Raw genomic sequence first — 14118 nt, 5'->3', positions numbered from 1 at the left:
CCTGCCATGGCAGGGGGTCGGACTAGATGATCTGCTCAGGTCCCTTCAACCCTAGAAACTATGAAACTATGAAACTAAGTGCTTGTCTAAGCTATTCCCAAATTACACAAACAACCCTGTTGCACAGCTGTAGGGTCTGTTGCCCCAAAATGGCCTAACCTGCCACAGGTAATGCAGAGGGATGAGAACCATTTAAAATTACATTCAGAGAACCATGTTTAATTTTTACCTACCTTTTTTCAGTAGATTACTATGTGCTAGTTATTACTTTTGGCAGGAGTTAAGATTAAAGCTGTACTGATTAAAGTTCACCAGAAATCTTGATTGGAATGAGAGTGGCTGCAGGCTGTTCAGTCTTCCAGCTGCACTGGAATTCATATCCCTGATTTGATGATTTAAAAAAAAAATTTAAACAAAAAACTACTACTTATTTCATTTTTATTGACATTTCCCTGCTGCAGTGGGATAACTTGTTTTGCTCTGAATGAGAATTTCTCACCTGATAATCTTTTATTATTTGCTTCTTTCTTCATTCATCACAAATGGGGTCCACTTCTCTGATTAATCTGGAGACAGTCCAGGGTTGTTGCTAGAAGACTCAGCTCTGCCCTTTAAGCTCAGGCCAGCAGCAGAGTTCTTCCAAAGCAACAGAAATTTGACAAGCTATTTTTAGCATTACAACAACTAGAAATTATATTAACAAACATTGAGGAAATCTCTGTTTAAATCTCATTAGAGAAAAAAAATCTCAATGTTTTCCAAACCATATTTCAGCCATTTAGCTGGCTACATCAGTGGGCTGACTGAAGAGAGTAGCTGCTAAAAGAAAGAAAACCATTGTGTGAATTTTTAAGCAGAGATGTGGGTTTTCCAGAAAATTTTGAATTGGAAAATTTTCCGGAAAAAGTTCCAATGCCCTAAATACAGCGTGATCTGATTTAGCATGTTTGTTTACTAAATATAAGTCAAATAAAGCTTAAAAAGTACTACCATGTTAATTTTATGTCCCACTAGCCACAAGTATTTGAACTGAAATATTAGGGAAAAATTAAATACAGCACACTTAATGTGGTTTAAATGTTATATTCAAAGAAATTCAAAGCTTTATGTGGAAAGAAATTATTTTTACTGGAATACTTGTAAAAATGTAAAGACAATACACAATAGCATGTACTTCCCTGACATTGTTTGTTTAAATTTAAGAAAAAAAATGAAGGTACGAAAAACTGTTGGCACACTCATTTTAGCACACCCAAAGAACTGTGCGTGATATGCCATGGTTCATCTCATCTACTTCAACAGAGTTTAACTCTCTTCCCCTGAGGTCATTGTGGTACCTCCAGTTTCACTGTCACTATCCGTAGGATCACTTGCACTACTCATTAGTTCCATTTCAGAGTCAGACTGAGGCAAACCTGATTCAGGACTACTTGAACCACATTCTCTTTCAATAAAGGCAGAGATGAGGGGCAGACAACTTTCTGCAGAAAAATTTTCCACCCCACATCTGTTTTTAATTCTACTGCACAGCATCTCTCCTCATTCATTAGTAAACAGAAGTGGTGAAGTGATTCACCAAAGTGGAAGGAAGGATAAAGCAGATTTTGTTATTACAAAAGAAAAATAGGAAAAAATAGAAGTAGCCCTACATAAAGCAAAAGATCTGAAGTGTAAATAATTAATGGAACCAATCCTGTGGCATATTCTTACAAAGGTGTCCCTATGCATGAATGAAAGTCTAATTTGAGAGATTTTGGTTGTAGCCGTGTTGGTCTAAGGACACAGGCAGGCAAGGTTCTTTGAATAGATGTGATATCTTTTATTAGATCAACTGAGTAGCTGGAAAAAAGTTCTTAGCAAGCTTTTGGGCACAGTCACCCTTTGTCAGGCTTAGGGAGTCTCTGCTGCTCTGAGACTCCAAGGAATGAGAGAAACTAAAAGTGTGGTAGGATGTCAGTGAGAATGTAAATGGGTAGAGATAAGGAAGACAAAAGGAAAAACAGGGGAGGGAAGGGGGAAGAGAGCAGGGGGAAAGAGGAAAAAAACCCAAAGGTCAGAGGGAGACAACAGTGATAAAATGCAAGGTGGAAAAGAGGCTGTTTGTGAAAAAGGGAATAGTTGGAGAGAGAATTAATTATGATAAGCTGATAAGTGGTATGAAAATACCAGAAGGAGAAGTTAAATGTACATTATACATGGATGATGTGAACATACTGGCTCAGGACAATGTATCAATTGAGAGGGTATTGAAGAATACTGAGTGTAAGGAAAGGCTCGGGGGCAAAGAGAAGCCCAAGGGTAATAATAACCCTTCACTTACCCCAGGAGGTAGAAGGAGCACAGCTGGAGCCCAGAGCACCACACCACACTTCTGGAGTGAATGCTCTACCGGATTGGTGGCTGGAGACAGCAGGACAAGACTTCCTGTGCTGGAGTAGGGCAGCTGGAGAGAGACAAAAGCATCTGCAAAGCAAAGATGTGGGAGGACTCTCTGGTCAGTGGCTGCTGGCAGCTAACTGTAGGAGAAGGGCACATGCCAATAGGCATGGGTGGTCTGTGGACCATCCAGAAACACTGAAATCCTCAACAGGCTGTGAGGCTAGCTTGCCGGGTACAGAAGGAAAGACCAGGGGCAAGTCCTGAGGACTCGGGGAGGTGTGTGGCTTGGTATCCCAGCCTCCAGGAATGTGGCAACCCAAGCCAGCTTCTTCGCATGGCTATTGATTCAGCCAGGGAAGGGACTGATAGTGTAAACTGATGAGGAGGAATCATCCCTGACTAGAAGACAGGAAGAGGCTTGAATTGATTTTTTGCCTCAGTTGCTTCCCAAGAAGGAATTAATAAAAAGGGGAAAAGATTAACCCCAGCTGAGAGAAGTTAAGTTCATTTGTTTTTTTTTCCTTTTCTGGTTCAATTTTTGGACCGTCAAAGTGCCCCTGCAATGTGGGGGGAGGGGAAGAGGTGGGGAGGTGTCATCCCCTGGATAAAAAGGCAGAGTGGAATGAACTCGAATTGTCTAAGGAATTGATATGGGGTAGCAAACTCTGAATGGGAAAACGGACAGTGGCCAGGGAATATTGGTGATACGATAGACAAATTAGGTAGACTGACTTGGGTCTCCTTACCTGGAGACTACTAGTCCATTAAAGAAAATACACAAGTTGTGTGTGAATGGTGGTGTGGGAAAGACCTGGCCCACTGATTGACCCACCGCCTCCCAAAGGATCAGTTTGGAGGGCCTGACCCAGACCCCAGCCACCCAGGAAAGGCCTATAGTTGGGTCCCCAAAAGAAGAAAATTAAGTGAATATCTGAATGGAGTTAACATCTAGGAAATGGTAAGGGTCAGGTGTAGGGAACGTAGAGCCCCACGAAGCGATTCCTCCAACAGGCCGAGACCTATCACTCAGCAGAACCAGCTCCCTATCTAAAACGAAAGATCCAAATTGTGACGGGCAAGAAAACAACACCAGAAAGTGGCTGGAGGATAGCATCAACCCTTCCTCATCTTGTTGTCATTCACTGGGAAGATGCCAGGCTGGAGAGGAACTAGGCCTTATAGCATCCACCCTGGGGCAAAATAAAAAAGTAAAATTTAAAAGTGTCAGGGGCAAAATTAAATAAGATGAAAAGTATGTTGATGGGTGTAGGGAATTGGGAGAATTTACAGAAGTTCAGGCTGTGTGTGGTAGAGGGTGTAATTACAATCTTGGGAAACCCCATGGATGCTGAAGAGAAAGGAATAAAGGCTTGGGAGAAGTTAGAGATAAGAGTGAGACAGATCTTGGGATCATGGAGTGGTAAAACATTATCTTTCAGGGCTAAAGTGGCTAAAGTGAAAACAGTACTCTTGCCAATCATCCTTTACATGGGAGTGGTGTATCCACCGTTATGGCAACAGATAAAGAGGGTACAGAGGAAGATACGTGTTTTTTTGTGGGGAAAGAAAAAGAAAAAAGGTAGCCAAAACAGAGCTATACAAAGCTAGGGACATAGGAGGTTAGGAGATGCCAGCTTTGGAAAGCTTTGTGTATATTTACTTTCCAAGTATGTTCTGTAAAAGACAATGGATGGAGCAGGGAAAACTGCATGTTTCTGCTGTTACCTGGCAGAAAGACCATTAAGAAGATAGGGCATGTATGGGGGAGAACAGAAAAAGCCATGGGTGTGGCAGCCACTGGCCCACTATATATTCATAAATTGTAAGGGACTGGAAGGGACCTTGCAAGATCATCGGGTCCAGTCCCCTTGTACTAGGCAGGAAAGACAACTGGGGTCAGGTGACCCCAGCGAGGTGACCATCCAGTCTCCTCTTGAAGATTTTCAGGGTAGGTGATTGCACCATTTCTGGAGGGAGTTTATTGCACCATAAACTCCAGTTCTGGACACAGTAACTTTGAAGAAGTTTTTCCTAGTGTTAAGCCTGAAATGGTCTTCCGGGAGTTTGTGGCCATTACTCCTGGTTTTCTCCAAGGGTGCCCTGGTGAACAGTTGTTCACTGAGCCGTTGATGTATTTCCCTGATATAGTGGTAAGCTCCTACCAAGTCCCCTCTCAGCCTTCTCTTTTTGAGGCTGAAGAGGCCCAAGTCCCTCAGCCTTTCCTTGTATGGCTTATCACACAAGTCTCTGATCATATGGGTGGCTCTTCTCTGGACTCTCTCAAGCTTTTCCACGTCCTTGTTGAAGTGTGGTGCCCAGAACTGGACACAGTATTCCAGCTGCAGTCTCACCAATGCTGAGTAAAATGGAAGAATCACTTCTTTGGTTTTGTTTGAGATGCATCAGTTGATGCATGACAGAGTACTGTTTGCCCTGCTGGCTACAGCATCGCACTGTCAGCTCATATTCATACTATGGTCTATTATTACCCCTAGGTCCCTTTCAGTCGTGGTGCTAGTCAGTTTGGTGCCACCCAGCCTGTGAGTATGTTGGGGATTGTTCATCCCCAGATGGAGCACTTTACAGTTCTCAAGGTTAAACTTCTTCTGGTTCCGATCTGCTCAACTTGCTAGCCTGTCTAGTTCCGCCTATATCTGCAGCCTATTTTCAAGCGTGACCACGCTACCCCATAACTTGGGTGTTGTCCATGAAATTGGCCAGTGAACTTTTCACCTCCCCATCCAAATCATTGAAAAGATGTTGAAAAGCACTGGACTAAGCACAGACCTCCAGGGGACACCACTGGCACTTCTCGCCAGGACAACACAGATCTGTTCATTATAACTCTCTGGGTCCTACCCCACAACCAGCTTCCTACCCACCTAACAGTTGAGCAGTTAAGTCTGCAATCCCCCAATTTCTCTTGAGAACATCATGGGATAATAGATCAAAGACCTTTTGGAAATCTAGATATACAGTGTTGACCTCCTCTCTCTTACCCAGGTGGTGACTTACCTGGTTGTAGAAGGAGATGAGATAGGTAAGACAAGACCTGCCCATGATGTAGCTATGCTGGCCATCATTCAGAATCCTACCTTCTGCATGCATATCACACATAGACTCCTTGATGATTTTTTCCAGGATTTTCCCTAGGATAGACGTTAGGTTAACTGGCCTATAGTTGCCCAGGTCCTCTCTCCTCCCCTTCCTGAAGATGATCACATTGGCCATCTTCCAGTCTTCAGGAACCTCCCCTGAATGCCACAAGTTTTGGAAGAGTTTCGCCAGAGGTCCCACGATGACTTCGGCCGGCTCCTTCAGCACTCTCGGATGAAGTTCATCCAGTCCTGCTGACTTATAAATGTCTTTTTCTAACTGATCATGCACCAACTCAACATCAACAGTAGGAAGGCGGTCATTCTGACCATGCCCATTCTGAACCTTATCTGGTATGATTTTCCCCTTAGTCTGGTGAAATACCAAAGCAAAGTAGTCATTCAGGAATTCAGTTTTCTCCTGAGTGTTGGTAACCAACTGTCCTGAGTGGTTAAGCAGTGGCTCCATGCTTCTATTTGTAGTGTTTTCTCCATATGGGCCACGTGTTTCATAGTCACGCTCAGTATTGGCTGCATTTAATCAACTTCACAGTTGGTTTCCATTACTGAACATATCCTGCTTTTGGCAGTAGTTTAGTAATAGGAAATGTATTTAATGAGGTTTCCTCATATTTTAAAGTATGATGAGGGGATTTCCCCCTAGTTTGATTGGGGAAAAAAATCTTGTCATATTTGAGTAAATATGGTACTATGCAGCTTCAAGCTATTAGTCTGTGTCCTCCTCTATAGCGAGAGACAAGATGTTTTCCCTTTTTTTATGGTAGTCCTTTAAGTTTTTGAAGACTGGTATCATGTCCCCTGTTAAGCACCTTCTCTAAAGCTGAACATGCCTAGCACCTTCACCCTCTCCTCATATGACTTGCCTTCTAAGTCCTTGATCATCTTTGTTGCCTGACTCTGGACCCTCTACCTTCTCCACATCCTTTTAAAAATGTGTAGTCCAGAACTGCATGCAGTACTCCAGATGAGGCCTAACCAGTGCCAAATAGAGAGGCACTAACACCTCCCCTCCTAATGTTTCTATGGCTGCATCCCAAAATCTTTTGTGTGGCTGCACCACACTGAAGACTCAGACTGAGTCTGTGATCTACCAAAACTCCCAAGTCCTCTTCCATACAGCTGCTATCCAGCCAGGTGTCACCCACTTTATATCTGTATTTTTGATTATTCCTCCAGACCAATTCGACTTTGCATTGGTCCACATTGAACTTCATCCTGTTAACTCTAGTCCAACTTTCCAATCTCAAGATCCTTCTGAATTGTGCTTGCATCCTCCAATATGTTCACAATCCTTCCCAGTTTCATGTCATCCACAAACTTGCTCAAGAAGCTTTCTATGCTAGCATCCAAATCATTAATAAACACGTTGAACAGCACTGGGCCCAGGAGACTCCTGTTAGATTCCACTCAAATCCTCCTGCCATTCTGACATGGACCCATTAACAATCACCCTTTGCTTGTGGCTATTGAGCCAGTCCCCTCTCTACCTTATAGCCGCTTTATCTAGCCCACATTTTTCTAATTTGTTTATGAGAAAGGCATGCCAGACTGCTTTACTGAAGTCCAGATACACTATATATACAGCATGCCCAGGCCTCAGTACTATGCTTCTTGTTTTGGCATGTGCAAGTAGGGGACAGACATCAGGGATTGGCATCTCAACAACAGTGCAAACATATTATGGGCTGCTCTCTGTCAACTGCACTTAAAATAACCATATTCCTAGATGATGCACTACTTCCATTGGTGTTTTCTTTACCAAAGAATGGAAATACTTTTGGCCTGAAGGATTATAGAAGAATTTTAACTGCCTGCGTAGAGTGGCCTCATTCTTTCAGGGAATGGAATTTGAGTGATGTAACTGCTTCTGTGCCAACTCTAGGTTCCCCCAATGTATGATGTTTCCTTTTGTGTTTATGCAGTAGTTTAGTTTAGCATTTGGAAATTATGATGTCCTCAAGGGAGCAGAAAACTATGTGTGTGTGTGTGTGTGTGTGTCTCCTTGTGCTTAAAGAAAAGATGTTTATTAACAAAACTTAGCTGTTTGCAAGATGCTGACTTCTTCTAGGAGTCATGTAAGTTTTTTCGTGAGTGAATGCCAGTAGCAGATTTATGGATAGTGGGGCCCTATGTGAATTAGCACGACACACCAGTAGCGGGGGAGAGGCGGTGGCTGGAATTTCCAGATGGAATGGCTGAAGCAGCCCACAACCCGCTGGGCAGGAGGGAGGGCCACAAGCAAAATGTGGGAGGTGCCCCGGCCTCTCTCACCAGGAGCCAGCCCCTGCCCCCAGGCAGTGGCAGCAGCGGCGGTAGGGCCCCCTGTCACTGGGGGCCCTGTGCCACCACACGGCTTGTTTCACAGTAAATCTGCAACTGCTGAGTACATGTGCGTGTGGGTGTACTACCTATGACTATTTAGAAGAGGCAGACATGCCTGCTTTTCATTCCAACTTGGGGACCATCCACCTGAAAGGAGTACTGGAACATAGGCCATGACTGGGGAGTAGCTCCTAAGATAGCCCTGAGGTTTAAAAGGATGCTGACTACTTCTCCATACTGGTCACTACCCAGGTAAGTACTGGAGGAGGGGCCTAGCACTACCATACTGTAGCTTTACTTACAAAGTCAGGCACCATTTTAAACATGGGACATGTTTTATTATTTCTCTCTATAATCCCACAATGGTGTAGCAGTGTAGGACATGGAACCCTCTGGTGCCTTTTACAAACTCACTGAATACATGAAATGCTTTTTACACCAATATGTGGGGCCAGCCTGCTGAGCAAGAACAAAGTAGTGAGAGAAACTCCTTACCACTCTGAAGTCCCTTTCTCTGGTAGGCTGTGAAGGGAGTCTGTTCTCCCTAGGAATATTTGTACTTTAGGTCAGTGGTGCTCAACCTTTCTTGCCAGCAAGCTGTATGGACAGTGCCCAGGTCCCTCTGTGAACTGGATCCAGCCAGTGGACCCAATCCAGTACCCAGGGTGGACACTACAGGTCCCATCTGGAAGCACCAAGTGGGTGGCGAGGCAGCCCAGCCCCAATCCAGCCATGCAGGGTAAGGGGGCTTGGCCCAGACCTGCAGGAAGTGGGGGTAGAGAAGGGAACATTACTTGGCCCCAGTTCAGCCCCTCCAAGGGAGGGGGCATGGCCTGGCCATGCGGGGCAGAAAGGGGCATGACCCAGCTCCATCCTGCCTAGTGAAGGGAAAGGGATGTGGCCCAGCCTTGCAGTGGGATAGACAAGGAGGCATGGCTTGGCCCCTAACCAGCTGCACAGGAGGAGGGGGTATGGTCCAGCCTCAGAGAGAGAAGGCACAGCCTCAACCCAGTCTGGCTGCACTGAGGGAAAAAGGTGTGGGAGCCTAGATCTGGATCTGCAGGGGGAGGGGGTAATGCTGGCTCCAACCCATGGTTTTAAATATTGGCAACAGGAAAGAAGTAGCAGTATTAACTGCCACTGCTCCCTGCCACCAAAATGTCCTGACCTGTGTGGATCCCCTCAGGCACAATTCCAAGGCTCCACGGGCTGGAAGTTGAGCACTCCTTTTGTAGGTCAAGTGATGTAGTTGCCACTTCAGACAAGGCCTTAGAATTACACACAATTAGGGTTGGAAGAGACCTCAAGAGGTCATCTAGTGATTTTAGTCCCCCCACCCCACAAAGCAGGACCATTCCCAACTAGATCATCCCAGCCAAGGCTTTGTCTAGCTGGTTCTTAAAAACCTCCAAGGATGGAGATTTCACCACATCTTTGGGTAACCTGCTCCAGTGTTTTACTATCCTCCTAGTGAGAAAGTTTTTCCTAATATCTAGCCTAAACTTCCCTTCCTGCAACTTGACACCATTACTTCTTGTTTTGTCATCTGCCATCACTGAGAACAGTCTAGCTCTATCCTCTTTGGAACCAGGTAGTTGAAGGCTGCTATTAAACCCCCACCCCCAGTCTTCTCTTCTCCAAATTAAATAAGGCCAGTTCCCTCTGCCTCGCCTCATTAAGTCATGTGACCCAGCCCCTTAACCATCTTCATTGCCCTCTGCTGGACTCTCTCCAATTTGTCCATAACCTTTCTGTAGTGGGGGCCCAAAACTGTACTCCAGATGTGGCCTCACCACCAGTGCCAAACAGAAGGGAATAATCACTTCCCTCGCTCTGTTGGCAACACTGGTACTGATGCAGCCCAGTATGCCATTAGTCTTCTTTGCAACAAAGGCACGCTGTTGGCTCACAGTCAGCTTATTGTCCACTGTAACCCCCAGGTCCCTTGAATGAGGCCTTGGCTCACTCAAAGCCTCAAGTTCTGCCAGAGCAAGACATTTTGCCTTGCAGCAGTAAGACAAAGAAAGCCTCATGGAGAGGTTCTGTATCTGAGACATGTATAAGCTAATGCCTCAATACTTAAGGGGCAATTCACCTCAATAGAGGCAGAGTGGTGGCAAAAATTGCTTTCTACCAAATTATCAGTAGAGAAGAAGAATGGAATTGTTACTCTTCAGGAATCTAAATGGTACTTACCCAGCTGCTTCAGTGGTATTTTGGGCACATAGTTTGCTTTTCCATTATCCCTGCAGTGTGGAAGCACAGACACGCACACATATACTGAGCATGCACAGTAGGCTATGAGCCAGCTGGGTAGCTGTTTGGCTGCATATGGATATACACTGGCATAAAAACAGGAGAATGATCCTTCCATTTTGTAGCTCTAGTTGCTGAGTGGTTAGGCCCCCACAGAAGGGGTTTGCGCCCTTAGTGCTTTCACTTCCCAATACAGTGCTCTAACCCCAAAGTCACAGGTTCTATACCATGCTATACCACTGCAACACTCCTTCTGAAGTGGAGCTGCTGCTGCTCCTTGCATCTAATAGTCATTTGAAAGGGGATGGAGGGCAGTAGACTAGGGAAGTTTCTGACCTATTGGGAATAAAGGTGTGGGCTAGAACCCAGTCAGCACTCTTCCCAGGCTGTGGCCATTTTATTGAGCCACACACACTTGGTTTCAATGCCAGGCCCCCATGTCTCACTCTGGCTGCTCAAACTGCCCCACCTCCACCAATCCTGGGGTTTTGTCTGGCTGAATCTTCATGACTTAGGCCAGGGACGTCCAACATTTAAGCAGCTTGGGGCTGTGGCAGTTGAAGCTATATACACAGGCACTGCCCCCCCCTTCTGCTATCTCCATCCATGCAGCGCACAGATGCTTCCACTCCCTCTCCCCCTCCCCTATGCTCCACCATGTTGTACATACACAGTACCCCTCCCCTGCCATTATAGATGCTTCCTCTCCCATCCCCCCACTGTAATATATCACACCATATGCAGAGGCTTCCTCCATCTCCCTCGCTGCACTGCCCCTCTGTGCTATGCACAGACAACCTACCCCCACCCCACTCCCTGCACAGTGCCACATGTATGTCCTTCAGCTCCCTCCCAAGCTCCCCAGATTGCAGGCTGCACAGCTCCACATCACCCAGGTAGCAGGGCAGGATGCAAAAACAAGAAGGGAATCTGAGCCTGGAGATTCTGGCTGCTGCGGTGGGAGTAGTAGCTGGGCAGGAGACTGAAGGCTGCAAACTGACTCTTCACAGGCCACATGCAGCCTGTGGGCCACCCATTGGACAGCCTTTATGCATTTGCATTGCGTATGTGTACAAAGCCAAAGAGGTGCCCAGCCAGTGCATGCCCAGTGATTCTCAACCGGGACTCAAAACACCCCTCACTGGATTTGAGGTTCCCCACCAGAACTCTTGTGAATTGAACAACACCCTATTTCAAAAGTTTTACAGTGCTCTTTGCAGAGTGGCAAAACAGTGGGGGTAGAGGATCATCCAGGCAGAGACAAGCCTGAGCCCACACTTACTTGTTTATCTCCTCACACCTCATGGCATCCTTCAAAGGATCTAGGGACAACCCAGGGTGCCATGGAATCCTGGTTGAGAATCACTGGCATAGTCTACCAAACATACTCAATATATACACTACCCAGGTACTAGAATTACATCCTGTGTATGAATGCCAAAAGACCATTTATGTAGCTGGAAAACTGTCATGTAGGTAGGTGCACAAAGGGCAGCAGAACTCTACTCTGGAGCAACGTTTTCCACTATCCAAGACAGAAATTTGGCAGACTGACCTTAAGGGCAAGCCTTAGTTCTAGAACCACCAGCAAGATTAGGCTACATCTGAATTGCACAGGTGAGAGGCCTTACCTACTTGTCATAAATGTAGAGGCAGACTGTGCAACAGGAATCTGTTCTGCCCTGGAGTGTACTGCCCTGACTAAAAATGTTTAACTCCCTTCCCAGAATCATACAGAAGTGCTGTAGAAGAACATTAGCAGCTCAGTTTATAAAGGAAACAGAGCCTGAACTTAAACACAGACTGAAAACCTTTGCAAATATTGCAAATGATGCAGAAATTGAGGAGCAAAGAAGTAAACTGAGAAATTCAGGTAAACATGTGAAAAAGAATCTACCCAAATATAAAGCTGGGTTTTTACATGAAGAGTCTACAGGACTGTTAAGTAATGATGGAATGACAGAGACATCAACACCTGCTGCATCAAATCCTTCTCCTGACCGCACATGGCCAAGTGAAGTAGAAACAAGCTTTGAAGAAAGGCACCATGTTCCAAAAGGACTTCCTCCTAATCGGCAGATGTTGGCTAAGATACTGAGCCACAAAGTGTCTTAATTTTTCCATGTACTACACAGTGAAATGTAAGAACAGCTGTGATCGTATGTTGTAAAATACAGCATTAGGGACCTTTTCTGTAAAAGGTGTTGAAGCAGTGTCCTTAGGTTCATGATCTTAGGGATCCTCACTTTTTTATAATCTGCAATAAATAAGTCTTATAGTGCGATTTCCTGGAAAAAAATTTCAGAAAGAAGAAGTTCTTGTAATGATCGCTGTCATCTGTTAAGCATGTTAGTGCTTGAAAAAATTCTTCTGAAAAAGTGGCTAACCAATTTTTGAGGACTACTTTGAGTACATTCCTACTGAAAGATATTTATGAAGGAGAGAGACATTTTAGTGTATGTAACTTTCCACAAGTTTTCTGGTTTAAAATATATTTACATGTTTGTAAATGTCCAGGAATTTAAAGATAATGGACTAACAGACGTAATTTCTTACTAACAACACTATAGAACCAAAGTAAAAGTTAAATTCCAGTTATACACAATCTGATAATTTGACAAGATGTTGTACGTTTGTAAGTTAATAAAAATCACATACCATTGAGTATCTAGCATTTGAATGTTGCTTTAAATGCTTCGCAATGTGTCTTAGGCTCAGAGTAAATTTAGAGAAATTTAGAACTGTGAATTATTACTCCTGTTCAAAACTGATCATCTGAATGAAAAATCACTGTGACTTCAGGTGGCAGTAATGTCTAAAATACATAAAAATGATAAGAGGTCTCTGTTTCCATCTGTCAATTTGTATAAGAAAAGGTTTTGAAAATAAAATTAGTGACAGAAATCCTTTGAGTATATACTTATTAACATCCACTCATTTAATATTCTTTAAAAATTACTCTAGTAGCTCAATATATTGCACATCTGCTATGCAACTGAAATCAAGTTTTGAATACATAGTCCCCAATTCTGCAAAGCATCTAGCAATACAAGTATTGTTGTTCATATAAGCAGCCCCAGTCCTTTCTAAGAATCCTAGAAGAGCAGTTTGTAAGGTTTAATAAAACCATGAACTCTAAGATAATTGCAAGAACTAAGCATCATAAGTGTTACTGCCCAATATAGACAATACATTTGGAAAACTCCATTAACCTCTAAACGACCTTTGGTTTTTTTCCTTCAGGAACTATCCGTACAATGTAGGATGTAACTGACAACCTCATGATGCCAGAGGATGTCTTTGGGCATGCCTCCATGTCCAGTATCTCCAACTCCAAAACAAAACAAAAACGATTTATGAATGTGTCAACTGAGTCATGTTGACTAAGCAATGGAAAGGTTCCATTGTTTTTCTGAGCATTTTCCAATTTTTTCTTGGATCTAGATAGATGTCTGCTCAGTCTGTAACAGTAGACTCTAAGGTAAAATAGTCAAAAAGCCCAAGGCAGAATCTATTCAATCTTTGCAGGTTTTTCTGAGCTGTGTAGATTGAACCGATAAATTGAACTGACATTCAGTTTTTTAACTGGGGAAGGCAGGCAGACCTGCACTGACCCAGGCCAGAAGGCAGGGGTGAGATTCACCCTGCATGGCTGGGTTGGTATGAGTCACTAATGCACAAGAGAAAGAGGCATAGGCAAAGGGAGAAAAAAAATATTTGGGGAGGCTGTATGCATGGATGCATGCATGCTCCACCATGCCTCCCTCCCCCCTGAGCAGGTAAGTCTGTGACTGAAGGGGCGGGGGGGAGAGGAAAGGGCCACGAGGGGGCAGATCACGGGCCCCAGCGAGGGAGGGAGTGGGGCACAGGCAGGGGCAGAGGCTGGGGTGAGTGGGGCCCCAGCTGGGCTGACTGGTGGAACAATTGGAGCCCGGGCAGCTTGTCCAGGAGCGCTGGGAGCTACATGCACCCTGGCAGAGGCCCAGGGGGCATGTCCCCCCCCCCCCCCTCTTCCCGCAGGGCAGAGAGGGCGGTTGCGGTGCGC

At 44.8% G+C, this 14118-nt stretch overlaps 1 long non-coding RNA gene across 1 annotated transcript in view; it reads left to right on the top strand.

Moving 5' to 3' along the window:
• LOC109291916 overlaps window positions 1-14118 on the top strand; it is a 21944-nt gene that overhangs the window by 4424 nt on the left and 3402 nt on the right. The window contains exon 2 of the long non-coding RNA XR_002095985.1: window positions 3269-3275. This is a non-coding gene — a long non-coding RNA (uncharacterized LOC109291916). The remainder of the gene's footprint in view (window positions 1-3268; window positions 3276-14118) is intronic.

Source organism: Gavialis gangeticus, unplaced genomic scaffold (assembly GCF_001723915.1).
Source record: "Gavialis gangeticus isolate Ggan-Ray unplaced genomic scaffold, GavGan_comp1, whole genome shotgun sequence".
Classification (NCBI taxonomy): Eukaryota; Metazoa; Chordata; order Crocodylia; family Gavialidae; genus Gavialis; species Gavialis gangeticus.
The sequence above is the reverse complement of the archived record's forward strand: the minus strand, read 5'-3'. Positions and strand labels throughout refer to the sequence as shown.